The 25,998-nt window shown below is 43.3% G+C and overlaps 1 protein-coding gene across 1 annotated transcript in view; it reads left to right on the top strand.

Moving 5' to 3' along the window:
• The first annotated feature begins 7,946 nt into the window (after positions 1-7,946).
• Positions 7,947-25,998, top strand: part of PPP6R2 (protein phosphatase 6 regulatory subunit 2) — an 81,064-nt gene continuing 63,012 nt past the window's right edge. Inside the window, exon 1 of the mRNA XM_059817053.1 lies at positions 7,947-8,038. The gene's annotated coding sequence lies outside the window, so the exon portion shown is untranslated. The remainder of the gene's footprint in view (positions 8,039-25,998) is intronic.

Raw genomic sequence — 25,998 nt, 5'->3', positions numbered from 1 at the left:
AATGTCCAGATGGGGAGGAAAACAAATTTACAGTCGCTCTGAACCGGAATTTATAAAGGATGTGTTTGAAACTGATACTTGCTGTTAAGTGTGTGAAGTCTGAGAACTGAATTGCAGAGGCTGGGAACAGAGATCAGCATTCGGGTAGAGAGCAGCAGGCTGTCTGCTCTTACATTCTGGATAGAAAATGAATTCCAGGGAGAGTGGAAAAAGGCAAATATTTTATAGTCTCTTGAAATGGGAGGCTCTATACCTACACGAATTACTTAAAGGAATTCTTCTGTTTCAGAAAAGTAGAATAATATCAAAATGTTAATCTAAGATTAAGTTAGTTGCTGACTCTTTAAATGGTATTTCATACCCTTTACGTGCCTGAAGGACTGTGGTAAAAGAGCTGAGATTGGACTCCAGACAGTACTGTTGCTGCAGAAATACTGCTGGTGCTGAAAATCATCCCAAGGGGTTGATAAAACCTAAGTTTACTATTTTGCTCTCTGTGGGAAGCATTAAAACCAAACCGGATCTTTGCATCAGACAGCAGGTAGTCTTCATTATTGTTTGCGAGAAATGTGGAGATGCCGGCCCCTCGGATCTTACGCTGTAAGCCTGCAGCCTGTGAAAATGCAGGACGATGCAACTGGCCTTGTTTCATCCCTCCGAAACTGCCATCAGTTACTTCGAGTTTAGCAAGGACAGCATTTAGTCTTTAGTGAGACATGAGCCTTTCTTTCAAAACATACATCATTAAAAAGGGCGGTAGATCAGTTTGGCTTTGTCTGCAAGTAAAATTTTGTTTCTTGATTATTTTTTTTTGTGTGTGTTTGTTTTTTTTCTTTTTAATTTCAGCAATTTCTATAAAATTTCAAGTGCTCTGGAAATGTGCAGGGAGCCAAATTCTCTTCTGAAAATGACATGAAGTAGCAATGGAAGTTGGAGGAGGATTCCTTATAACTTTGTTTCCAGCATAGTTTCTGGAAAAATAGGACCATCCATAATGTTCAATGTATATTAATAAATGCCAGAAGTACCCATTAGCTGTGCAGTGGTTCGTTTGTGTAAGCTGTTGTATTTATTTACTGTTACAACTAGTGACTATGGGAATATTTAACTTCCTGTATTACGGTTGAGTCTCAGAAGAGTTGGTGGATGGATTTTTTTTTTTTAATTATTTTTTTTTTCTTTATTTTTGTTGGGAAATGAGGAGGCGGAAAAGACCAAGCGTTGTCTAAGTGATCTTGGGGCTGCATGTAGGTTGGCAGCAGGATGCAGGATTTTGTGGACTAAAATGAGTCTAGAGCATCTGGAGTAATACTCCTGATCATTTGATGCTTGCATTAACTTTGCGGTTCTAGCTGAGCATTAGTGTGGTGCCCGTGCTCAGCAGAGTACTGCCAGGGAGTCCCTTCTCTATTGCCTATGAATTAATTTCCCAATAAGATATCGATACTCGGTATGAGGCCACAGCTTTGTCAAACAGTCTTAGTGCCTGTGGGGCAGTGCAGATGCTAGAGCTGACTGCAACGCATTGAAGACGTAAAGACAAATTATTCTCTTTTGTGGAGGGTGAACTCTTGACAGCTTTCTGGAAGACATAAAAAGTATCCTGATTTTTCACCCATCTTTTGGAAATAAATAAGCTTTTTTGTTATTCTCCATGACAATTTTACAGCTATTACACCCTTTTATCCCTGAATTCCTGGCGGCGTTATCTTGAGAGAAGTAGAGTTAGGAAAGAGTTGATGATCTCAAAAAAGCCCAACTTCAGAAACTTGATGCAAGCGTTGATAGTATAGAATCCCATGAATGGGCAAGCCTCCAGACTGTCTTAAATAGTACTTGCATTTCTCACTTGTTGCACCGGAGAGGAAAACATGGAAAGGATGACTGCTGTGTACTGGGCTTTTTTTTCTTTGGATTATGGCAACTTTTTTGTGACCGCTCTTGAAGTAGGTGGGAAGTGGCTGAATGAATTCCAAGATATATGCTAGTGGAGATAAAACTGACTGGAGAGTTGTTTGTGGCTGTTACTGCTTTTATGTAAACTACCTGTTCCTTTTTTTTTACCTCTTTCATTGCAATGGAGATACCCTGTAGAAGTGCTTTTTTCCCCTTAGTTTGGGAAACAAAATTCTAACTTTACTAATAAAGTCTTGAGGGACATTAACTAAATCCAACCCTTTATATAAGCTATAATCTTGCTTGATGTTTCTGATCAACTGTATGAAAGTAACTAAGGCAGTGGGAAGACTTTAAATTTCTTTAAAAATAGCTGCTTTTTAGATAGTGTTATCAAAACATACATGTTTTTTCATATGCTTACATACCGCTACTGACTGCTGTGGGGTGCCACTGGTATATCAGGGGAAGGCAAGGGTCTCGTTTCTCCCTTGTGTGCCCAGGCCGTTAGAATAGCTAGCCAGAGATGCTCTTTTTTAAGAGTTAAATACACCTTTTGATTATTTTTATCTAGGGATTCTCATTCTCCTCAATATTTTCCTCTTCAAACGCCTTTTCCAGATAAAGAAACCTCCTTTACTAGTGGTTAATGGAAATTGTGAGTACGGATTCTCCGCGGGGAAGCGGCGTTCCAGCCTGCGGGTGCCTTGGTGCAGCTCAGTCGCTTCTCCCTGCTTCCCCCACGGCAGCAGGTCCCCACGCAGGAGGAGCCCGAGGAGAGTTCTGCGCTTACCAGCGGCTTCCTTATGTGTGCTCTCTTTTTGATGTCTTGCCGTTTTTTTTAAGCAGCGGAGCACTGCGAGAAACATCCAAGCTCTCCCGGTGCCCAGGCTGCCGTCTTACTTGGATTCGGGCTGACTTCTGCTGCCTGGCGGGGTTGGCTCCGAATCGCCCTTCTCCGGCAGAGGTGTCGGGGAGCTGCTGCCCCAGGCCCGAGCCGCTTCTGCACGGTGGGAGCCGGGCACGGCGGGGGGGTCCTGGGCTGGAACAGCCCCACTCTGCTGGGCCCAGGTCCCCTCCTGGCAGAGGGGCTGAGCTGTGGGTCTGTAGTGCCATCCTTCCTGTATAGTGCCTATAATGTCTCTGGTTTTCCACTATTATATACGTTATCTTGGCACACGCTGCCCAAGGTAATAGAGGGGTACATATAATAGGTTGTGCAAGCCTTATTTCAGGGGGAGATTTCCTGAAGAGGCCTCAGGCGGTAGTTGGGAAGCTGGGATGTTTTTAACTTTTTTTTTCCTTGACTTGCTAAAGCGTAAGTGCTCTTTCAGCGGCATTGTGGCAGTGTATACAGTGGATTTAGGTGCTGGAGCGTGTCCAGGGAAGGGCGACGGAGCTGGTGAGGGGTCTGGAGCACAAGTCTGATGAGGAGCGGCTGAGGGAGCTGGGGTTGTTCAGTCTGGAGAAGAGGAGGCTGAGGGGAGACCTCATCGCTCTCTCCAACTACCTGAAAGGGGGTTGTGGTGAGGTGGGTGTTGGTCTCTTCTCCCAAGTGACTAGCGACAGGACAAGAGGAAACAGCCTCAAGTTGCGCCAGGGGAGGTTCAGGCTGGATATTAGGAAAAATGTCTTTCCTGAGAGAGTGGTGAAGCACTGGAAGAGGCTGCCCAGGGAGGTGGTGGAGTCACCATCCCTGGAGGTGTTCAAGGAACGTGTGGACGTGGCATTGTGGGACATGGTTTAATGGACATGGTGGTGGTGTGTTGATGGTTGGACTTGATGGTCTTACAGGTCTTTTCCAACCTTAGTGATTCTGTGATTTTAGACCACTTGTTAATGAGCTTTTCTTAGTTATCTGAGTGGATTCCATGAAAAGGCTGTGGAATATCTCTCAAAACCCCGCTGTCTTCAGGACTGCAGGGGGAAGCAGTGGTAGGGAAGATAGGCTCTCCTCGCAGGATGCTTGAAGAGAAATGTGTGGAAAAGTTGCAAGACGCTTTAGTTTCATAGTGACTTAGAACTAAGCTATATACAAACTGAACTTTCACTCTTGATTGATATTTTAATTTGCATTTTTGAGTTAATATGTTTGGAAGCGTGTCTTGCTATATGAAAGACACATAGCTATTTTTAGTTATTTTGGATATTTGGAAACAAATGCTGTCTAATGAAAGGAGCTGTAAATCAGCAGTCTCTTGAATTCCTTTAGGTTTTGCTCAACACTAAACTTTGGGCAAGTTACTTGGGCGTTTTGCCAACGTTCTTTCAAAAAGCGAAAGTGGTTCAATTTTTTTTCCTGCCTTGTTGGTTCTAACGGCTATTTGAAAGGTTTGGCTGATGCGTGACTACTCTGAAGCTGGAAATCATTAAGTAACACTGAACAGTAGATTTATCAGCCTCTCGTTCTTTGTATAACAACTTCACCAGTTGCTTGCGTAACTAAGAATATTCCGTTTTTTCAGGGATGTGTGGTACAAGACAGGTAACGATGACAAAGTAATGACACCACGTGGTGGCATGAAATGCCAAGTTCGTCAGGGAGGTGCCACTGTGCTGGTGTTAGTCAGCGGCGCTCGGCCCTTGGAGCGGTGCCGTGGCTTTCCTGTGCCGGAACGTGAAAGCAGGCGCTGTGCCGTGTCTGCCGGTGAGGGTGCAGGGGAGTGCGGGGGTTACTGGGATTCGTCAGCCCGGATCTGTTCATGTCCTGTCTCAGGTAGTGAGCTTTTCGTTGTGAAATGCAAAGCTAGTTTAAAAGAACGAGACAACTTCTCCCAACCCCAAAGCCCACCATGAACCCCTCTCCCCCCAGTCAGCTGTTAACGACGGCCGCTGAGCAGCTGGCTTGTTCTGTACGTCACGAGGATTTATGTGCATTCTTTCAGTGTTTCCATCTGCATCTTTGAGCTGTCCAAAGCTTCGTTATCCATTTAAAGCAGGGATCTGTAGAATTTTACAAAACTCTTAGCTTTTATGGCATGGCAGTGAATTCTGTTGATTGTCATTCAAAATAATCAGTTTCCTATGGATTGGTTTTGGGCATTTTGCCTCACCAGTGAGTACTTGCACTGCGAACTTAATCTGGGATGCATATGCTGGAGGTCTGAAGAATAGGAGCAGGTCTAGCACAGTAGCATCTGCAAACACCTGATTTCCAAAGAATCAAAAAAGTGCTGTTGGAATAAGGAAGGCAGTCAGCTCAAATTTAACCTAATTCAAAGTCCTATCTCCCCAAACTGAAAAGCTGTATCTTACTGTCGGATTCCAGTGGCACTAACCCGTCTTTAGGTGTTTCTGTGGAGCGATGTGGTTTTCCCAAAGACCTGAGCTCCTGTGACACCAGTAAGACTTGGGGTGGTTCTGCTTTTCTGAAGCCGCACGTGCTTAATTATTCCATCGTGGAACCGAGGAATGCTTCTGTCTCCATACAGATACTTTTAAAAACAATTTGCTAATAGCTGTCCGTTCACCTTGCTACTGCTGTGTCTGTACCGCAGGGAGTCATGGAATACTCCGTTTGGAGTACATCTTAAAATTCATAGCCTGAGTTAGATTACATTTCCTCTAAAATCTGTGCGTATGGGGAGTATGTTTGATCTATTGGGGTTATTCTCTCTACCTTGTTTCAGGAAATCACTGGAGATACTAGTTGTTATTTCGAGGTGGATGATTTCTCCTGTTAGAAATGAGACACTTGGTTTTAACAACATAGAAACCCGTGCGCGGTTTGACCTGAAAACTGAACTTCTGTATGGATATACTATGCTAAGTTTTTGAACGTCTGTGTGCGTAGCTGGGTAACATGCAGCGAGTTTAGCAAAAAATTGAAAATCACTGGGAGAGAAGGTAGGAAATATAAACTCTTACTTACTTTAACTACCTTATTGTGCTTTGTTTCAAATCGGTTGTCAGATAAAGTACATGTCTCGGAAGAGAATAAGGCTGAAATCCCAGCAGTATGTGTTCAGAATGGAAGAAAGTAATTAACCACATCATCCAAATCTGTGTTTCAGCTGTGTTGAAATACAGCAGATCCAGTTGTCCTACCGCTCTTATTTGGAAATTCATTCGGTAGCTATTCCAATTAAAAAGTAATTGAAAAAATTGAAGAAAAATTGCGATGAATATAGCGTAAAACTGAAGATGACAGATCTAACTGAGGCTGATGTCAGTCACTTGGAATGTTAGAGATCAAATTCTTAACTCTTTTTCATGTTGGAAAGGCAATGTCACGTAGGCTTGCTTCCGTCCTTCCACACGGAAGGCCATTTCAGTAAGGTGCAACTTGATCGTGTCCTTAAGGTACGCCGCTGTGAGTGCACTTTGGATAAGATGATGATGGGTACTTGCTCCTGTTCTTCACGCGTCTCGCTATATGGACTTGGTGTTGAAGAAAGCGTTGAGGGCGTGCTGGAGACTCTGCACGTGGAGTCGGTTTGCTGTCCTGCTGACCACCTTCACGTACATGTAAACTTGTAAACATGTGCCTGGCTTTTGGGCTCAGTAACTCCAACAGGACTGCTCGTTGTGTTGGATTGAATCACAACCTTAACAGAATTGGGGCTGAAGTAATGCTGCCTATCTTGTGGAGCAAAGCATGGTTTGTCTTGACCGCAAGCAAAACAAACAAAAGTGTCAGAATGGTGCAGATGTTCTGAATTTCTGTAATGAAGTAGCTCCTCAATAATTATGATACTCTACCAAACTTGAAGTCATTGTTCAGAGCTTTTCTTCTCACCCTTTGCTTTTAAGTCGAAATACAGCAGATATCCACAACTACAAATTAATTTCCAAAATAGAGTTTGATTTTCAAGGGGATATGTAGAATTAAAAAGTGTAGCTTTTTCTCAAGCACTGTCTGGAAGTATTCTTGCTGTATCCTGAATACATCTGAGGTGATTTCTCTGGAAAACAATTCAGTCTGTTTTCAGAGCAGTGCTCTAATTTTTGGGCCTCAGGTTATGATTTTAAATCTATGCTGCACTGTTTTATGTTTAGTTTATCATTTATAATGTTTAAAAGACTTCGTAGGACAAATGCTGGGAAAAAGAAAGGCATCAAATGCACAACCCTTAAATATGCACAGTAAAATCGTGTACGCTGTCCATTCAAATTGATGACTTCAGTTTTGGGTGAATATTGTACCTCCAATTAAGTAATTACCGATTAAGGAGATGAGAAGATACCTTGTTCTTTCTGCTGGTGCTCTCTGTGTTACGCAGCCGTGCCTTCTCTGGGTTCCGACGTTGAGGTTTGCAAGGCTGTTGAGATACGTAGGGTATCTGCCCTAGTAAAGCAAGTGTACTCTTTTTATTGGGATGGTGTGGGAACATTATTGTTCGCTGTAGGGACTGGCTGCGGTTATTTTCTGCTTGGTCATAACCCCACAGCACAAAAGGAACACCTGGATTTGGAGAGAGGCTTGGTTAAAACCTGTCTCTCTCAAGTGGGGGGGCTCGGCAGGCTAAGCCAAGCTTAGTTCTCTTGCCTGCTTCCCTTCTGTGAATCCCCTCCCGAAACCCCTGTGAACTCTCTTCTGGACCCCCGGCTGCCTCCTGAAGGTGGTGGCGGCCCCAGACTGAATGTGAAATAAGTGTATTGTTGCTGCAGTTATTCTTGGAACAAGTGAAAATGACCCTTAGGTTTCCTCGACAACCTATAACTTTCTTTTGAAGTGATGTCAAGAAAACAAACATGGGTTCTTGAATGAGGTACAAGTCTCACAGCCGGGTCCCAGGGCTATGGAGGGGAAGGGGCTGTTAACCCCTGTGCTGTCACAGCTTGGGATGAAGGTTCATGTTTGCCCAATGCTGCGGAAGGGGGTAACAAGGGAGTACGTCTGTCATGGTGGTGGTGATGGCTTTGCAAAGAGTGTTAGTCACCTACAGTCTTGTGCAATTTTTGCTTTGGACTGAAAGGTTACATGGAAGTTTGTTTAGGGGGGAAAGAAAATAATCTTTGGCCCTCGCTTACCTTTGGTTAATAGTAACTTTTAAAAATATTTTCCAGGATAGGAAGCTTGAGAAAGAATTCACACTGGATGAAAATAATTTTCTGAAGCTGGGTATATTCCAGGAACTGTAACCCAAATGTTTCTCTGTCCGTGGAGAAGATTTCACGTTTGAAATAACTTCTACTGAAGGTATGCCCATCTACCTTTCCTTTTTAAGCTCAGTAATGACAGCGTGCTTTATATGCTATATTATGTGTTCTGGTGGTTGCTAGTGAGATTGTTGTTGATATTTAATACCTGGAGTCACTTGAGAGGGAACTGTAGTGTCGCTGGGATGGTCCTGCTGATGAGATTCAGAGCGGGTTACATACAGCTAAGAAGCTCAGTTCCTCTGCTGTTGAGTCCGCAGTCTAGTCATGGTATGTTGGTCAGCTTACTCCCTAAAACCAGGTTTAACTGGTAAGTGATTCTCAAAACTCGAGCTCTAATTTAGTGTACATAATTGATGGGAAGAAGATGGAACTTCTTTTTTTCTTTCTGGTGCCTATCTATGCTTCTGGGAACTGCTCGTGGCTGTTCCAAGAAGTAACCAGATGGAAATGACACGCAGTACGTTTGGTCATTGGGGTAGTGAAAGTGAATAGGCCGTGATTACTCACTGGTTTTCGTAAGGTGAGAAGTTGGAAGCATCCAACAAAGTTTAACGGAAAGAACAGGAACTGCCCTTTCACGCAGCATGTAATTGCACGGGGGATTCGCTGCCTTAGGATTATTTGGAGATGGACAGTGGGAGCACTGCGATCCTTCCCGGTGCAGGCAGTGGAGGTGGCTGATTCGGTCATTTTCCTATCAGTAATTCAGTTAGGAAAAGTTTTCTTAACATTAAAAAGGCAAGAGATTTTACGTAAAGCAAGGTCTCCCGTGGGGAATAGGTTATGAATTAAAGGCATTCTTGGAAGATCCTAAAAGATTGCAGGAGATCCTAAGTTTTGTTGCAGAAAAGTGCAGGTTTTAGGTGAGCTGTAAGTAGAGATGCTGCTGCTGACGGAGCTGATCATAGTTATGTTGCGTGTTGGACTTGATGGCTTGAAACTGGTGAAAGTTGCTCTGGAAGTCATCTAGGAACGAGAGCGCATGGATGGTACCCAGGCATTTGTAGTCATCTATGCCAGTGAGAGATGCAGAAATAAAAAATAGTAGTTGGAAATAACAGTGTAGCTCAGTCTGGCAAATTCCAGTCATCCTTGAGGCCCAGCTGGCTCCAGACCCTCCGATTCCTGCTAACGATGTACTCGGGGGAAGTTTAGAAGAGTGTAAATGAAGGGTAGGCATTCCCACTTTCTGACAGTCACCCAGGTTAGTGACTTTTCTGAAACAGCAGTGGCTGTAAGACATTTGAGGGCCCTTTATAAACCTGTTTTTTTTTTTATGAACCGGTGTAACCAGCTGAGTTTTTGAGCTCAGCTGAGCTTTTGGACTCGGTAACCATCTATGGTAGTAAGTTCCCCAGGGTTTCTTCTTCCTGTGCAGAAGGTAATTATTGTTTCATTCTGCCTGGTTTTGAGTTGGCTGCTTGATAACTTTGTGAGGTGTCCCCCTTCTTGGGTTTATAGGAAGCTGTAAATAACTGTCTGTTCACCTCCTTAGTACCGTTCCTGCCTTTCTCTGTATCTGCTGTTTTTCTGAGCTGTAGCCGTGTATCAAGTCAAGTTTGATGCATCTTCCATTAGAAGATGTGCTGCTTCTCGTTCTGCTCAAGCTCTTCTAAGAGAAGCTAATCAGACCAGCTGTACTTGTTTGAGCTCTACTGTCTCTTCCGAGAGAAGCTAACCAGACCAGCACTCGAGATGCAAACACACGATAGTCAAATGATGTCATGCCTTCTGTTTACTTCCTTATTCTTTCTTGTAATAACTTTTGACATTACTTCTACCTCTTTGGCTGCGGCTCTATATTGAGATCCTTGAACAGTGGCTCCAAGATTAATTTCCAAATGGCTGTAACAAACAGGATCTACTCTATTTGTATGTTAAAATGTCATGTTTCTTCAAAAGGATTGCCGTCCATCACAGAGGAGGGCTGCTTGTTTGCTTTGTCCTGGCTGTGGCACTCAGGTCAGGCGAAGCCCTCCGGAAGGAAGGGAGATGGCTCCTTCCTGGGATCATCTGAGCATACTTGGGGGGGAAGAAGTTCCCAGAACGTGAGATGGGGCAGGCAGAAGAGTGTGAGTGTGTGAAAGCTCAGCAGGAAAGAAACTTGCGGCCCAGGAGGGCGTGGGATACATCTCAGATGAGCAAGGGGCAGATGGACAGCCTGGCTGCAGAGCTGGTGGAGAATGAGAGACTTCTGAGGATCCAGCGGACACCGCAAACATCGACTGGTCCCACAAAGCTCCTGGGTTAGACTGAACCAAGCCCAGAGGAAAGGATTTGCCAGTCAGGACACAGTGGACAGTGGCAAATGGCTTATCCCCTGCTTGTCGTCTTTTCAGAAAGACAAACTCACCTGAAGTGAGCAGCAGTCGCTGCTCAAATACCTGTTGGTGATGTTTGTAAACCCTGCAAGTATTTATTTTCTTAGCATGCCTGCCATAAAGATTTGGGCACTTCTGTCTGAATGTACTGGATGGCCACAGGTCCCTGATCAGAGTGAGGTTAACTAACTTAGCGGTCGTTGTTCAGCGAGGGGTTTTCTCCCCTGATTAGGACTTTGCTTTTGTCAGCACCAAGTTAAACCTGCCATTTCATTGTCTGGCTGCTTATTAACATGAAATCATTCTGCAGCTGTTTGTGACAGGTTTGGTAGGTTTAAGCTAAATAATTTTTCTATCACTAGTACATGTTTCTACCTTGCTATTCATCTTTCTTCCGAGATCACGTATAAATACATTGAGCAGCACTGTTTCTTTTGGGACCCTAGTTGTTGCCCTTTTTCTAATTTTTTTATTTGTTTTGATTTATTTCGTACGTTTTAACCAGCTGCTGATTCACAAAAGAAAGTGAGCTTTTTAAAGTTGTTTGGAGAAGCCCACGCAAAATACTTCTGTGGGAATTCAGATGAACTATCGATCATACTGTCCTTGTCCATCTGTATGTTTTCATTGTGGGTTTTTTAAATTGTGTAAGAGTTTGCTTAAAAAGCTAGTTTTAGGCTTCAAGTTCACCAGGTTAAATAAAGTGATACTTTATTCCCTGCAATTAGTTGTTCGGTAGCTGCATTTTAAAGGTGCAGAGCTCTTGGGTGAATGCCATCTGGTCCTGGTGATCTGCAGGTGTGTTCTAAAACTTTCTCAGTACTGCCATTTGAGAGAATTACCTGGATTTTTTTCTCTTTTGCTCTGTGTAGCAAAGCTTAAAATCATCTGTGCTTACAGAGAAAATAAAGGAGATTTTGTATTAAAACTTAGGAAAAAAAAAATATCATAAAATAACCTTAAAATTCACATCAGGAATCCATGCCTGTCAAGACTAAAGAGACAGACTGAACTAAATGGGACCTAGGAAGACTTCAGCTGTGACATAGCTGCTGAAGTTGTTTGTCCTTTGTATTTTTATAACAGAAAGGATGTTACAGGGAAGTCAGAAGTATTCAGAAATACTTTCTTTTTGGAAACAAGCAGGATAAGATACTTGTCTCAGCATTTCCATCTGTTTCCACTTAGTAACTAAGTGGAAAACGTTACATATTTTATTTTATCAGGAGTGGGTTTAAATAGGCTTAAATAAAAAAATCAGTAAATCTTGGTAATTTCCTCCCAGTTTCCAGAAGGAGTTGCCCATGGTGATTGCTGGCCCTCCATCCTCGGTTTTACTGGTCTGGGAGTACCGAGAGCATTCTGAAAGGTTGGAAAATGCTGCGGGGTTTTTGTACGTGGGCAGTAAGGCTCGGGGTAGCCTTTGGTAACTACGGAACTGACTGCAGTAATAATCCTGGGCAAAAAAGAGCAAATATAGAATTTAGATAATAAAGAGTAAGACAGAAGTTCACCCAGAGTTTTAGGGGAAGGAGGAGGTGCAGTCTATTTTTTTTAATGGTAGCCAGAGAAGCATCGCAAGATGGGGTAAATTTTGCGATACGTCAAACTACTAGTCTTTCAGTCGGTGAATTTTAATCGCCTGTTATTTTTGCAGACCTCTTCTGACGTTTTCTAGAAAAGGTAGAGGCCTTCTACCAAACTTAATGGTATTTGGGTGAAGGCTTTAAGAAGATCTCCCCTGCCCCTGCATAGTTGTTAACTAAGATAAAATCCAGGCCACAAAATGGAAATCACTGGTAAGTGGAAGGATGAGATGAAGTGAGGCAAAAGGGGTGAAACAATCATTCCAGGCCTCAGAGAAGAGAAAGGAGACTTCTGACGTTCTGCTTGTGTGAGGAATAAGGCAAAAAGTAGGGATTACTCTGAAACATACATAGTAAGAGGAGATTTTTTTTTTTAAATGTTTTTAAACCTCTACCCCAGAATCTGTGTGCAGCCAGGGGTTGCTTTGTGTGTTCTTCTGCTTCTTGATTGAGGCCTCTGCATACCTTCTAAATATTAAAAAATTCCTGCAGCGTATTGTTGGCAAATAGCAGGCGTTTGAATGACAGTTTAATTCTACACGTATCAAATTTAGAAATGTTCTCCATAAAGCAGTTAATCCTCGAAAATGGCAGCATATAGTTATAGAAAACTTGTTTCCTTAAATCATTATGGTTTTTCCTTTAATTAGATGCTCCAGAAATAATATGGGCAACTTGAAGCGCTTTGAGATGTCCGCCTGAAAAAGCGAAAGCTATTTCTAGTTTACTGTTGACGTAGATGACCTAAACTAAAGTACTAAGACCTGAGATGCGGCAGACATCGGGAGAAGGGTACTTCTTGTAGATATGTGTTTGGGCCCCATCTGGATTAAAACCTGAATGTACCCGTGCTTTAGGTGGTAGTACAAGTTTTGAATACATACGGTTAATTCATTTTAATGATAAAAGGGAAAGGTTGTGGTATTTAACTTGTTCGGAAAAATGTAGGAAATATTTCATCTCCCTGTTCCGATACAGAGTTACAAGACAAACAAACCCTGCCTCCTCAGAGTTGCGTATATAATATTTCTTGCCCACAAAACATGAGGACGAGAGGATGTATTACTGACTTGAACGCACTGCAGAGAGCAAACATTGCTGTGACAAAACTGTCCTTCCCCGGCTCACACGGGTGAGCACTGTTACAGACTATGTTTAAAGGTGGGTTTACAAAAAGTTGCAACAGTTAATCCACTTACTGTTCAAAAATATTAAGCAAGGAATACCTTTTGCCAGCTCTGTTTGGTTTTTTTTCTCTTGTTCTCTAGCCGCTTAGTAGCCTACTTTGTTCTTTTTTTCTTCCGTACTACTTGGAGCAAGGATGGTCCCTCCTCCCTGTGTGTGGAAAGCACCTGCCTTCCTTAAAAGCTGTTCATTGTCATAAATGAATCAGATCTATCTTCTATATAAAATGTTTTGAACCTGACATGTTTCTTGCTGTGAATTGTAATACAGAATTTGTCCTTTCATGGTTTTTTTTTCTTAATGGCATGATTTGTCGGAGCTGCCTGCTGCTGGCAGCCTGCAGTGAAATGGCTTGTTCCTTCGACGTGACAGAGCACATCTAGCTTTCAAAAAGTCTTATTTTCGCAGCTCCAAGCAAGAACAGAAGCAAGCTAACAAATCAGGGGACTAAATTGTGAATTTTATTTTGACACCAAAGGTGATTGTCATAGGACGACAGAGCACATGATAAATTGTAAAGGCTCTTTCTCCTTACTGCTGATTTTGCAGTCTGTAGCTTGCTGCTGCCCAGACCAGGTTGTCAGACCCTCCTCTCTCGCTCCGTAGCTGTCTTTCAATAAAACTTTTCTAGTACACTGTGGTATTACAGTATTAAAGATGCAGAGGACAGGGAAAGTGCTATTTATGCATAAAGATTGAAAATACACCTAAATCATTTTGGGTGTAAATCAAAATAGGATCTTAAGGAAGCTGTTCAGTAAACTGGTTGCCCAGATAAAATTACCTGCAACTGGGTATCAACTGTGCGATGTGATTGAATTAACTCCTTGAAAATGAGCAACTTGGATCTATAAAAAAGCTGAATCAAAAGCTAAGTGTGAACAACAGTAATTCTCTGATGTAATTTGGAGACAGTTGGGAAGTGTTAAAGGTCAGTACCAGTAATTGCTTTGCAGCTGATTAAAGCGCTTGGGAAAAGGAAGGCCTCAACTCCCTTACGAACAGGCATGAACAGCGTGTGTGTCTAGCTGATTGGGAGGCAGAGTTGCTCAATGGCCTTCTGTCAGCTCCTTCCGTGTTGCTCTGATCTGTACTTAGAATCATAGAACCGCAGAATTGTTTAGGTTGGAGAAGACCTTTAAGATCATCAAGTCCAACCGCAAACCTAACCCTGCTAAGTCCACCACTAAACCACATCCCTGAGCACCACGTCTACACGTCTTGTAAATACCTCCAGGGATGGGGACTCAACCACTTCCCTGGGCAGCCTGTTCCAATGCCTGACAATCCTTTTGGTGAAGAAATTCTTCCTAATATCCAACCTAAACTTCCCCTGGTGCAACTTGAGACCATTTCCCCTTGTCCTATCACTTGCCACTTGGGAGAAGAGACCAACACCCACCTCACCACAACCCCCTTTCAGGTAGTTGGAGAGAGCGATGAGGTCTCCCCTCAGCCTCCTCTTCTCCAGACTGAACAACCCCAGCTCCCTCAGCCGCTCCTCATCAGACTTGTGCTCCAGACCCCTCACCAGCTCCGTCGCCCTTCTCTGGACACGCTCCAGCACCTCAATGTCCTTCTTGGAGTGAGGGGCCCAAAACTCAACACAGTATTCGCGGTGCGGCCTCACCAGTGCCGAGTACAGGGGCACGATCACCTCCCTGTTCCTGCTGGGCACACTCTTTCTGATAAAGGCCAGGATGCCGTTGGCCTTCTTGGCCACCTGGGCACACTGCTGGCTCATGTTCAGCCGGCTGTCGACCAACACCCCCAGGTCCTTTTCCGCCGGGCAGCTTTCCAGCCACTCGTCCCCAAGCCTGGAGCGTTGCATGGGGTTGTTGTGACCCAAGTGCGGGACCCGGCACTTGGCCTTGTTGAACCTCATACAGTTGGCCTCAGCCCATCCATCCAGCCTGTCCAGATCCCTCTGCAGAGCCTTCCTGCCCTCCAGCAGATCAACACTCCTGCCCAACTTGGTGTCATCTGCAAACTTGCTGAGGGAGCACTCGATCCCCTCATCCAGATCATCGATAAATTTATTAAACAAGGCCGGCCCCAAAACTGAGCCCTGGGGGACTCCACTTGTGACCGACCGCCAACTGGATTTAACTCCATTTAACTTCCATAAAGATGTCTAATCCCCAGAGACTGAGCAGTCCGTATAAAGCCCAGCTGGGCTTCCAAGCCTACGGAGCAGTCCGGGCTGCTGCTGGAAGAGGGAGATCTCTGCTTTTGCTTGGTGTGAGCAGTGTTTGGTGTTTCTTGCTGCCTTTTCCATTGCTGAAGAAAACTTGCAGGCTGGACAAGCGTCACTGTAGCAGTTATAATGAGTACATTTAATTTTTTTTCCCAAAAAATATAATAGCTATAAAGAGCTTTAAAAGAAAAATAGCAGGAGTTTTCTTGAGCAGCAAGAATGTGAACCTTGACCCTACCATGTTTATCCTCCTGTTCTCATATTCTGATTTAGCTCTTTTTTACTTGTTTAAGGAAGGAGAGTGAAACTTGAGAAGCTCTGTAACAGGGATTGTTTTGAATGTCTACATGGCTGTAAGCAGCCTGTTGGTATCTCAAACGAACTCTGCCTTGGCTACAAATAAAGCCAGGCTGGTGCGGGGGGATAGCAGCTTGGTGAAGAAATACCCAGTTATGGAAAGCTTATTTTAAGCTGTTCACAGCTGTTAATCTCTAACATCCTCGTGCGGCTCAGGACTTGCCCCATTTTACAAAATTGGAAACTTAAAACATGGGGAGAATAAGTGAACCATGGTAGATGGCAAGAATGATCTTTTTGTGGTATGAGGCTAGGTGAAGGAATGACAGCTACATAGTTGCATATGCTTAGTAAAATGAGAAAATTAAAATTCATTTGGAATTATTAGTTATGGTCCAAAAAGCACTTATGTCTCTACTCTCTTCCTTGAGTTTATCCAAGGAACTTAATCCATCATCAGTAAGAAAAAGTTACCACTTATCAAATGCTCCTTTTTGTTTGCACTCCTTTGTTTTCAAATAAGTTCTAAAAGATACTGACTATTTTAGTGTAGAGATTAGATTAGAACAAAGACTGAGACTTAACTTCATATATATAGAAAAAACTGTATTACAGCGTTCCAATTTCACACTTCCCAAAACTCGCCTTACAGAGCAGCTTTCTCTTAATTCATCTGCTGTATACAGCTTGAAGTTTTTAACTTACCCTGCTCCTTAATTATACAATCCTCATGTATTTCTTAAACAATTTTAGCTTAAAGGGATGATTTTAGTGCACACAATGTAATCGCTGTAGGCAGATAAAACTATTTGTTTACTGCACTCTAGCCTTGTGATCAATATTGTCTTTATACTTTTGCTTTACTCCCTTCTTCTGCTTTTAGTAGATTATTAGTTTTTCAGAACTGACTGGTGTTGCTTGAACAGTTTGTATGCCATTCCATGTCTGAGGGAGATGGTATGGAGAAAGTGAGTGTGAGGCAGTTGGGTCTTCTAACTCGGCATGGGTGGGAGGAGGAATGATACGCGGTCAGTTCAAAACAACTGGTTTAAAAAGTACTCTTCCAAACAATTTGAAACTTTGGTACGGTTTAAGGTTAGAGAACACTTTTGATTGCAAGCCCAAACGGGTTTTAAAAAGATAAGACACATTCATAGCATGTTTTCGCTGATAATTATCGAACGTGAGATTTCAGGTGTGACTTACGATTGAAGAAATGATGACAGGAGGTTGAGGCAGTTTACCAGAAAAAGATAATTCTTACCTTGTTTTCCAGTGTTCGGGGGGCTGTTCTCATTGAAGACTTGGCATAGCGTATTGCCTCCTGGGTCGATAAGGCATCTCAGTGCTGTTTTAGGCCTTCTTTGAGGCACTGCTTTGCTTTTTCTGAGAAGATCCAAGAAATGAAGAAATCCCGACCAAAGAAGTTACCGTGCTTCAAGAAAATTGTAAACCCCTCTTCATTTGCAGAAGGGAAGACTGTCATCAGCCGGGAGCTGAGGTTGGAAGCTGAGGCTTGGGCTCTTCTTGCCTACTAAGTTAATAAACGCTTCCCGTTCCTTCTCAGCCCTGTGTTGAGGGTAGGAAAAAACAAAAATGCATCCAGCGTGCCTGGAAGGCTAAGCCTCCCTTTCTGGCGTAAGTTGATGCAAAGTAGTGGTAGTTTCAAACTAGGGTAAGCGAACACTTTGCAAAAGGGTAGTTGGGGAACTCTGATGGTACTTGAAGGTGCTTTTAGCACTGAAGACACATTCTTGAAGCAGTGTCAAAGGTTGAATCAAAAGTCCACCCCAAACTTTTATGTAATGCCAACTTGGGGGGAAAAATGGGCATTCTTCATTTGAGAAACTTTTCCCCTCTTAACTTCAGGATGGAAAGCTCTTTTGAAATGAAAACTACTGTACTTCTGTTAATGTCAGAATAAGCTATTTCACCATCTAGACCTAAGGAAAAGCAGTTTGCTGAAATGTAACAATTTGAAGGATTTTGTTCCTATTAAAGATACTTACAAAAAACAATTCCTGACTATGTTCTCATCTCTTTAGTGCTCTAGGTTAGGCTGCTGCTTCTGACACTCCTGTTACTTAATGTTAGATCCCTGAAACTCCCAGCACATTGGAGTCTCGTCATATTATACTCTTAATGGTTTTCTGGACATAGAATAAATAACTTAAATATTGAGAAGGCTTAATGAAGGTCAGTAGTATCTGTTATGTGACCAGAAATGTGTTGGTATACGTTTGTATAGCAGACTTTTATAAACCTTAGAGAAATGTTTCTCCATACTGCTTTCTGATGTGTCTTAGTGTTCAGTCTGTATTTCCTGACTTTTCTGGCTTTTGTGGAAAGTATCAGTCGGACATTGCTCAAGACCTGAAGCCCAAGTCTTCTTCACCTAGAGATGAAGGTCAAGTAGTTCAGCAGTTACACTCAAAGAGTGAGAGAAGTAGGATGGTCTGAGGGTGACACAGATTCAGTAGCTGCTGTTGACGAAGCAGTTATTCTGTTCCTGTCTGTTTTGTCAACTATTACTTGTGCCAGGAAGGTGTATGGGAGGTTAGTGATTGTCAGGGAAAGAAGGCAGGAGGAATCATGCAACCGTATGGATACGCTATATTGCTTTTCTGATCAGAAATGTCAATAACAGATCTTGTTAGAATCTGCTAGAGTTGTACAGAAAGCCTTCCCTGGAGTGGAGACCTAATCAAAGATTAATAAATTTTGGGTCCTCTTGGCAGACTTTAATGCTTCTTAGTTGGTTTGGATAACTGAAACTATTCATCCGATGATACCGCATCAATAAGGCATAAGGCCAAGAGTCAAAGTGGTGAGAAAGTGTGTTTTGTCTGGAGAAGAGAGGCATTCATCAGCCTTTCTGCAGATGTACATATTAAACCAAATGCACCTGGCTAAACTGGTCTTTCAAATCTCCAAGCACCACAAAGCACTAAAAGATACTGCAGAAGCATGGGAAGAAAGCTCAAATTCCTGCTGGTGGAGGGACTGCTAGTTGTGCTTGCCTCCTTTGTAGGGTTCCCTCCTCTTTGCTACTATACAGATATAGGTGGCTTGGATGTGGTAGCTTGTTGGATGTTGAACATGGTCATGACATTCTTCTTGTGGGTAGGTTTTTGGGGATACCAAGAGGCCATTGAGGCCCTGCTATTCTGAGGACTGGAACCTCCTCAACAAGAATGCAGGAATGAATGCAGAAAGCAGTTCACACTTAAAGGACATAAAGACGAAGCTGAGCTCTGTAAGAAGATTCAGCAATTCTGCAAGATGAAGGAATGCAGACCACGAAATTATTCAGCATAGATAGGACTTTCTTTCTCCTGCTCTGACCAGCAAGTAGTGCCTTAGGTGTTGGGGAAGAGGCACAGGCTCTGGGGAGGGCCTCTTCTGTGTTTGTCCTCATTCAGTTACAGCTGTGCCCCATCAGCTCTGATTGTGACCGAGTTGCTTGTGGTGAGCAGAATATACTTCATTTCCTAACCTCTTATTACTGACTTCCCTGCACGGGTCTGTTTAAAGCTGCCGATTCCAAAACCGGCTTTTGCAGCAGGGACTAAAACATGCCTTTCAGCTTCAGAGAGCCCTCCCATTCATGCTGGGTGAAAAGGCCTGAGAGAGCCCTGCTCTGTTAGATTGTTCAGAAAGTGTGTGAACCACCCCCACCAGAGCCTAAAACTAGAGAACAGAACTCTGTTTAATGCTTAATAATTGGAAACGTTTAAAGTTGGCAGTTAGCTTCTTCGTGGTCTTTTGTCCTGGAAATCTGCAAATTTTTTTTTTTTTTTTTTTTTTGCCATCAGATCCCTAAGATGCTCCTGATTTGATTTAATTTCCTGTTTTGTTTTTTTTTTTTTATTGGGGAGTGCAATGCCACAGATTGCTGGAGAAAGTAGGATACTCTTTCATATTCCTGTTTCTTCACCTACCTCTTCTGCTTTGCAGTTACCTTTTATTCCTTAACTTTATTAGTGATTTCTAGTGTTTAATATTTTAGTATTTAGAAGTTCCTCATGTTTAAGTAGGTGTCTTAAAGACAGCATAAACAGGAAACAGTGTTGAATCTTTGTCATGTATCACAAGAAGAAATTGTGTTTACTGTTTTTTGGGTTCATAATACTCAGCAGCTCTTTAGCTTTTTTCAGTTTCTCTTTGCCCATTTCCTGTTATTCAGTCGGTGTTTTTTCTTACCAACATTTTGGACAGAGGCAAAGTGCACTTTTTGAGTTACAGAAAGAAGGTGAGTTTATATCCTAATGCCAAAAAAAAGGGCTCCCTCATTCTGGGCTCCTGCCTCTACGAGGCGATACCATCATTTCGGTCAGTGGATTACTCTGGTTTCCTTTTCCTGTGGTAGGTCCTGTGAGATGAACTGCAGTTTTGGCAGTCAGTGCTGCTGAAGTTTTTCACAGTAGCTCAGGTTCTTTATGGGGAGATCCCATTTCTTAGGAGTGCTTCTCTTCAAGCTCTCCATAGCTCATAGGGAACAAGCGCCTTGTTAGTTATGATGGCTTACCTACAGTGAAGCAGATTAAAGAAAATTAATTAGCTAATCATTGCAGAATGGAGTGGTTACTTTTCTAGACTATCAGGTTTTTTTAAAGTAAGCATGAACATTTTTTTATTATGTTGTAGACATGCTAGTTTATTTCTTGATAGAACTCAAAATGGAATATTCATAAGGGTGTAACTTTCATCATGTAACACCTTTTTCTGGCCTTCTGTCCTGTGTTTTCAAGATACTTTCATGTGCTTTAGCAGTTACGTTCTATATTGTAGAAGACTGCATGTGCTTCATGCAAAGATACTCATACTGAAATCAGCATGTGTGTTGTATGTACGTACGTATCCTGCTGCTTCCACAAATGGGATAGCTGGGTTTCATCAAGAGCTCTGCTCTTCAGTCTTGTTGGTGCTGCCTGGGTGTGGGTAAATGTGTGCCATTGTCCCCACCATCCGCTGCAAGTGTCCTGGTGTTGGATATGTTGATGTTTGGGTGCAAGGTTCTTCTGGACCATCCAAGTCTGCAAAGTCTCAATGAATTCACAAAGGATGCAAAGAATAATGAGGGCTTCGACAGGTGCATTGGCCAGAAAAGGAAGATTAAAGAAAATCCACAGCTGCCCTCCCCAATAAATAAGACAGGAGAACTGGTGACAACCAATATGGAGAAGGCTGGGGTATACAACAATTTTTCTGCCTTAGTTTTCAGTGGTAATCACTCTTCCCACATCTCTCAAGGCCCTGAACCTCAACGCAGTCCCTCCCATTGTAAGGGAAGATCAGGTTTGAGACCACCTGAGGAACATACATAAGTCCATGGGACCCGACAAACACCACCCCAGGATCCTGAGGGAATTGGTTGATGTAGTTGCCAAGCCACCCTCCATCATATTTGAAAAGTTGTGGCAGAAAGGTGAAGTCCCAAGTGACTGGAAAAAAGGAAACATCCCGCCCATTTTTAAAAAGGGTAAAAAGGAGGACGCTGGGAACTACCGAGCAGTCAGCCTCACCTCCATGCCTGGTAAGATCATGGAGCAGATCCTTATGGAAGATGTAGAAACATATGGAAGACAGGGAGGTGATTAAAGATAGCCAGCATAGCTTCACCAAGGGCAAATCGTGCCTGACTAATCTAGTGACCTTCTACAGTGGAGTGACTGCATCAGTGGACAAGGGAAGAGCTACAGATGTCATCTACCTGGACTTCTGTAAGGCCTTTGATGTGGTCCCACACAACATTCTGGCCACTAAATTGGAGCGATACGGGTTTGATGATGGACTGTTAGATCAGTAGGAAATTGGCTGGATGGTCGCATCCAAAGAGTTACAGTCAATGGCTCAGTGTCCAAGTGGAAACCTGTAACGAGTGGTGTCCCTCAAGGGTCCATACTGGAACCTATAGTATGTAATATCTTCATCAGTGACAGTGGGATTGAGTGCACCCTCACCACGTTTGCAGATGACACTAAGCTGAGTGATGCAGTTGATTTGCTAAAGGGAAGGGATGCCGTTGAGAGGGACCTTCACAGGCTTGAGGAGCGGGCCTGGGTGAACCTCATGAAGTTCAACAAGGCCAAGTGCAAGGTCGTGCACCTGGGTCAGGGCAACCGCCAGTATCGGTGCAGGCTGGGGGATGAATGGATCGGGAGCAGCCCTGCAGAGAAGGACTTGGGGGTACTGGTGGATGAAAAATTGGACAAGAGCTGGTAATGTGCGCTTGCAGCCTGGAAAGCCAACCATATCCTGGGCTGCATCAAAAGAAGTGTGGCCAGCAGGTTGAGGGAGGTGATTCTGCCCCTCTACTCTGCTCTCGTGAGACCCCCCCCGGAGTACTGCATCCAGCTCTGGGGTCCTCAGTACAAGCCAGACATGGACCTGTTGGAGCGGGTCCAAAGGAGGCCACAAAAATGGTCAGAGGGTTGGAACACCACTCCCATGCAGAAAGGCTGAGAGAGTTGGGGTTGTTCAGCCTGGAGAAGAGAAGGCTCTGGGGAGACCTTTCAGTATGTAAAGGCAGCTTATAAGAGAGAGGCTTTATACCAAGTGCTGTAGTGACAGGAGAAGGGGCAATGGTTTTAAACTGAAAGAGGGCAGGTTTAGATGGGACAGAAGGAAGACAAGTTTTACAGTGAGGGTGGTGAGACAGTGAAACAGGTTGCCCAGAGAAGTTGTGGACGCCCCATCATTGGAAATGTTCAAGCTCAGGTAGGACGGGGCTTTGAGCAACCTGATCTAGCAGAAGATGTCCCTGCCCATGGCAGAGGGGTTGAACTAGATGATGTCCAACAACATCTAGTCCGACAAGTAATAGGACAAAAGGAAATGGCCACAAGTTACCCCAAGGGAGGTTTAGGTTGGGTATTAGGAAATATTTCTTCACCGAAAGGATTGTCAAGCGTTGGAACAGACTGCCCAGGGAGGTGGTGGAGTCACCATCCCTGGAGGTTTTTAAAAGACGTATGGATGTGGTGCTTAGGGACATGGTTTAGTGGTGGACTTGGCAGGGTTAGGTTTTCAGTTGGACTAGATGATCTTAAAGGTGTTTTCCAACCTAAATGATTCCGTGATTCTATTTTATGATCTTTAAAGGTCCCTTCCAACCCAAACCATTCTGCTGCTGTTATGAATTTGCCAGCGCTAGGGGCTGCTTGTTCAGCCTTTGCTGTACTTCTCTGCTTCTAGAGGCACCGTAGTTCAGCAGTGTTACAGCAGCGTATTGTCTATCATGTGCCTGACTTGTAGCCTTCGGGACAGTTCATCTGGCTCCTGTAGGTCCTGACTCATTCTGCTGGTCCTTCAGTGGCGTGTATGTCTCTGGGGGTTTTTTTGTGTGTGGTACCATTCCACTTTCAAGCTTGCAGAGCTGCTACGTGGATTACAAAAGCTCACTTGATTGCGTGGACGCCTGCTTTGGCTTAACTGTCTGTTGGTTTCAATATGCCATGAACAATCATTTCTAAATCTCACTTGCTGCATTTTACCGAGTAGCCTGTAAGATCACTGTAGCGAAAAGAGCTTTTTTTGGCTGGAGTGAGGGCAAAGAAGAGTCGTTTCACGCTGTTGCATTTGCTTTGGGGCAGCCTCCCTTCTCGGTTGGCTGCAGCTGCCCCCGGTCTCAGGACACTGGGAATTGCATCAGTGTCTTCCAGAGGCCCGGTTCCACCGCGAGGACCGGGAGAGGCCAATTGTCCTCAACCTTTGTTTTAAAAAGGAGGTTGGGAAGGGGATCTGCCTGCTCTCTGCTGAGAAAAGAGCTGGCCTCCTTTCCTAAGGACAGCTTATCGGCCTGTCTCCTATAGATTAGACAGCTTTTCCTATAGATATATAAAAAGTTTTGAAAAACCTGTAGAATTGACAGATTGGTAATGGGCTTGAACTTGAGAAGTGAGATTTACCTGTGTATTCCACATATATGTATGGAATAGATATGTATTTGGGTTAACTGTGCACCCAAACATTCTTAATCTAAGGCCTTTTACGCCAGCTTCTCACTCGGTGAATTTATAACTAAGCACAGTTAGTTAAAAATATCTGAAGAACAGTTTGTAACGAACACACTATACAGCCAAACAGCATTACTGTCACAGAAATGTCACGTAGGTTGAGAATTCAGATGTCTGTTCCTAACTCAGAAATTCGGTTACTTGAGTGCATTTTCCGTAGCGGAATGGACGGATGCAGAAGCTCTTGCTTGGTGCGGTAATGCTAAAACTTAACTTTTTGGTTTTTTAATTTCAATATACTGTTGATGTAAACAGCTCAACTTAGAAACTGCTTCTCGCTGCCATATTTTGTGCTATTTTTGGGGGGGTGTCCCAAAAGACTAGGATCAAGCTAAACTGACTAATCTGGCAGTTTGGAAGATTGTTGGGAAATGGCAGTGGATGGGCCATGGGGAGGTCTGGGTAAGCTTTCGTTTCGGGCAGCTTGCCCCCGCTTTCCCCCCAGTACCTCTGAGCTCGGGCCCGTCACGAATAAAGCCTGTAGCCTTGACGTTCAGAGGTAGCTTTTCGAGAAACGTGACGCTGTAGGTTTGACTAGAAGTGGTTGACACCTGATGTTCAAAAGGAACTTTGAAAGTATAAAGTGGTCTTCTAGATGTGATGCTTGATCAGGATCTCGGTTCTGTTTCTGCTGGGCTCGAGGCTGTATACTTCCCCCTAATGTGTATGTGAGCTCTGCCTCAAAATGCTGAAAGGCCAAAGCCAGCGAGTAAATGTGGCGTGCGGGAGGACTGCGGGAAGGCAGAGCTATAAGGAGGCTGTGCTTTGCGTGGCTTGATAGTTCATAGCTTAAATGTGCCCTTCAGAACCAAGTCTTGCAACACCCATGCATTCAAATAGGAGTTCAGCAGTGCTGTGTCACAGAAGATAAATTTGCAATGATTTTCTTGATTTTTTCTAAATCTCTGAGATAACAACATTAAAAGAAAGCATTATGCTGACATGGAAGAAAGCTCTGTGAAATAGAAAAGTTATCTGTGACAAATTCTGAAGCGCTGAGTGGAGCTCCACAGAGTTTGTTATCAAATATCTTGGGTAACGGAGCTATTCCAAGAAGAGAGCCTTAATTTCATAAGGTAATCCTCTTTCTTTTAGAGATCCTTAGACACATACAGGCACAAGTGAAGAATCCTTGAACTGAGGTAGGGCAGAAAATGCATGGCAGTAACTTAATTGGTAAAAATAAATAAAAAATCAGTGTTTCTTTTAATGTGTTTTATTTAGTAGTTCCTATAAGCCCTTCAGTTGGAGGTTCAGTGTGAAAGTTACACTACGAGGGACCGAGATATTTAAATGAGTAATTAAAAAATTGGGGTCTCTACATAGCCTTTTAAATGGCCCTGCTATGGTAACTGGAAAGCAATGCCCCCCTTTCTGCAGTAAACCTTCCTGGAGGAAAAAAGTGTTGTTTTCTGTTTGTTTTTTAGAAAGGATAATTTCAAAATTCTGTCTTAGATGTAGTTATGCAAGCGTGGAACTGGCAAAAGATCAGGCGTGGTAACATTTTTGGATGCTGGAGAAAGCAAAATGAATGGTTGGAGCAAGTGTTCCTGCTGCTGCGGAAATAGTAATGTGGGTTAGGTTAAAAAAAGCATTGTGATCCTCTTGTATAAAATGACACGCTTATATAGAAATAATCTGGGAATGTAGCACACTGACATCTCTCATCCAATTGACTTTGTTTTATAAAATAAGTTTTATCTTAAACGTTCTGTGTAATGATATCATTATCTTGTTTCAGCTATGCTTACCACCTTTGTCAATGGGGAATAACAGTTATTCTCTTATTTTCTTTAACGTTGATGATCGGTTATTTCTTGAAACCATCTTTGATCCCCATAGCGTAGAACACGATGCCATCTCCTCGTGGTCTCTCACTGCACCTGATCTTCTGCATAGCACACAGACCCGGAGTCGACCGGCTCTTCTGCACAGGGCTCCTTCCCTCAGAAGCTCTTCTTTCCTTTCGTTAGGCTTCTGTACATGTAGCAGAGCCATGGGGTTTGAGTGAGGATGAGACAGTGTCTGGGGAAGAATTTAGTCTGAAACAGTGAACGGGAGCCAGAAATGAAAGGCTGTACTCAGATTCTCAGATAGTTAAATGACTTGGCTGCTCTTTGAAGAACAAACGTCTGCTGATGAGGAATTGGAGTTATCTTGTAGTCTCTGAAGATGCTGGAAGCGTTACTGGGGAAGAATGAAGATTAGTCCTTATTTGCTCTCTGTAGGGAACAGTAAAAGATACGACAATGAAAAATGAAATGAAAACCAGTAATTTAAATTGTGCCAAACTAATCTCAGCTCTGTCTTTGGCAGCTGATACTCTAAATAAAAGAAATTCAGTAAATCTTGTTTCTTTGTGGAGATCATTAAGATAGTTGGTACGCTAGCCA

This window comes from Gavia stellata, chromosome 4, assembly GCF_030936135.1.
Source record: "Gavia stellata isolate bGavSte3 chromosome 4, bGavSte3.hap2, whole genome shotgun sequence".
NCBI classification, from domain to species: domain Eukaryota; kingdom Metazoa; phylum Chordata; class Aves; order Gaviiformes; family Gaviidae; genus Gavia; species Gavia stellata.
Note: the sequence above shows the minus strand (reverse complement) of the source record. Positions and strands in the feature narration are given on the sequence as shown.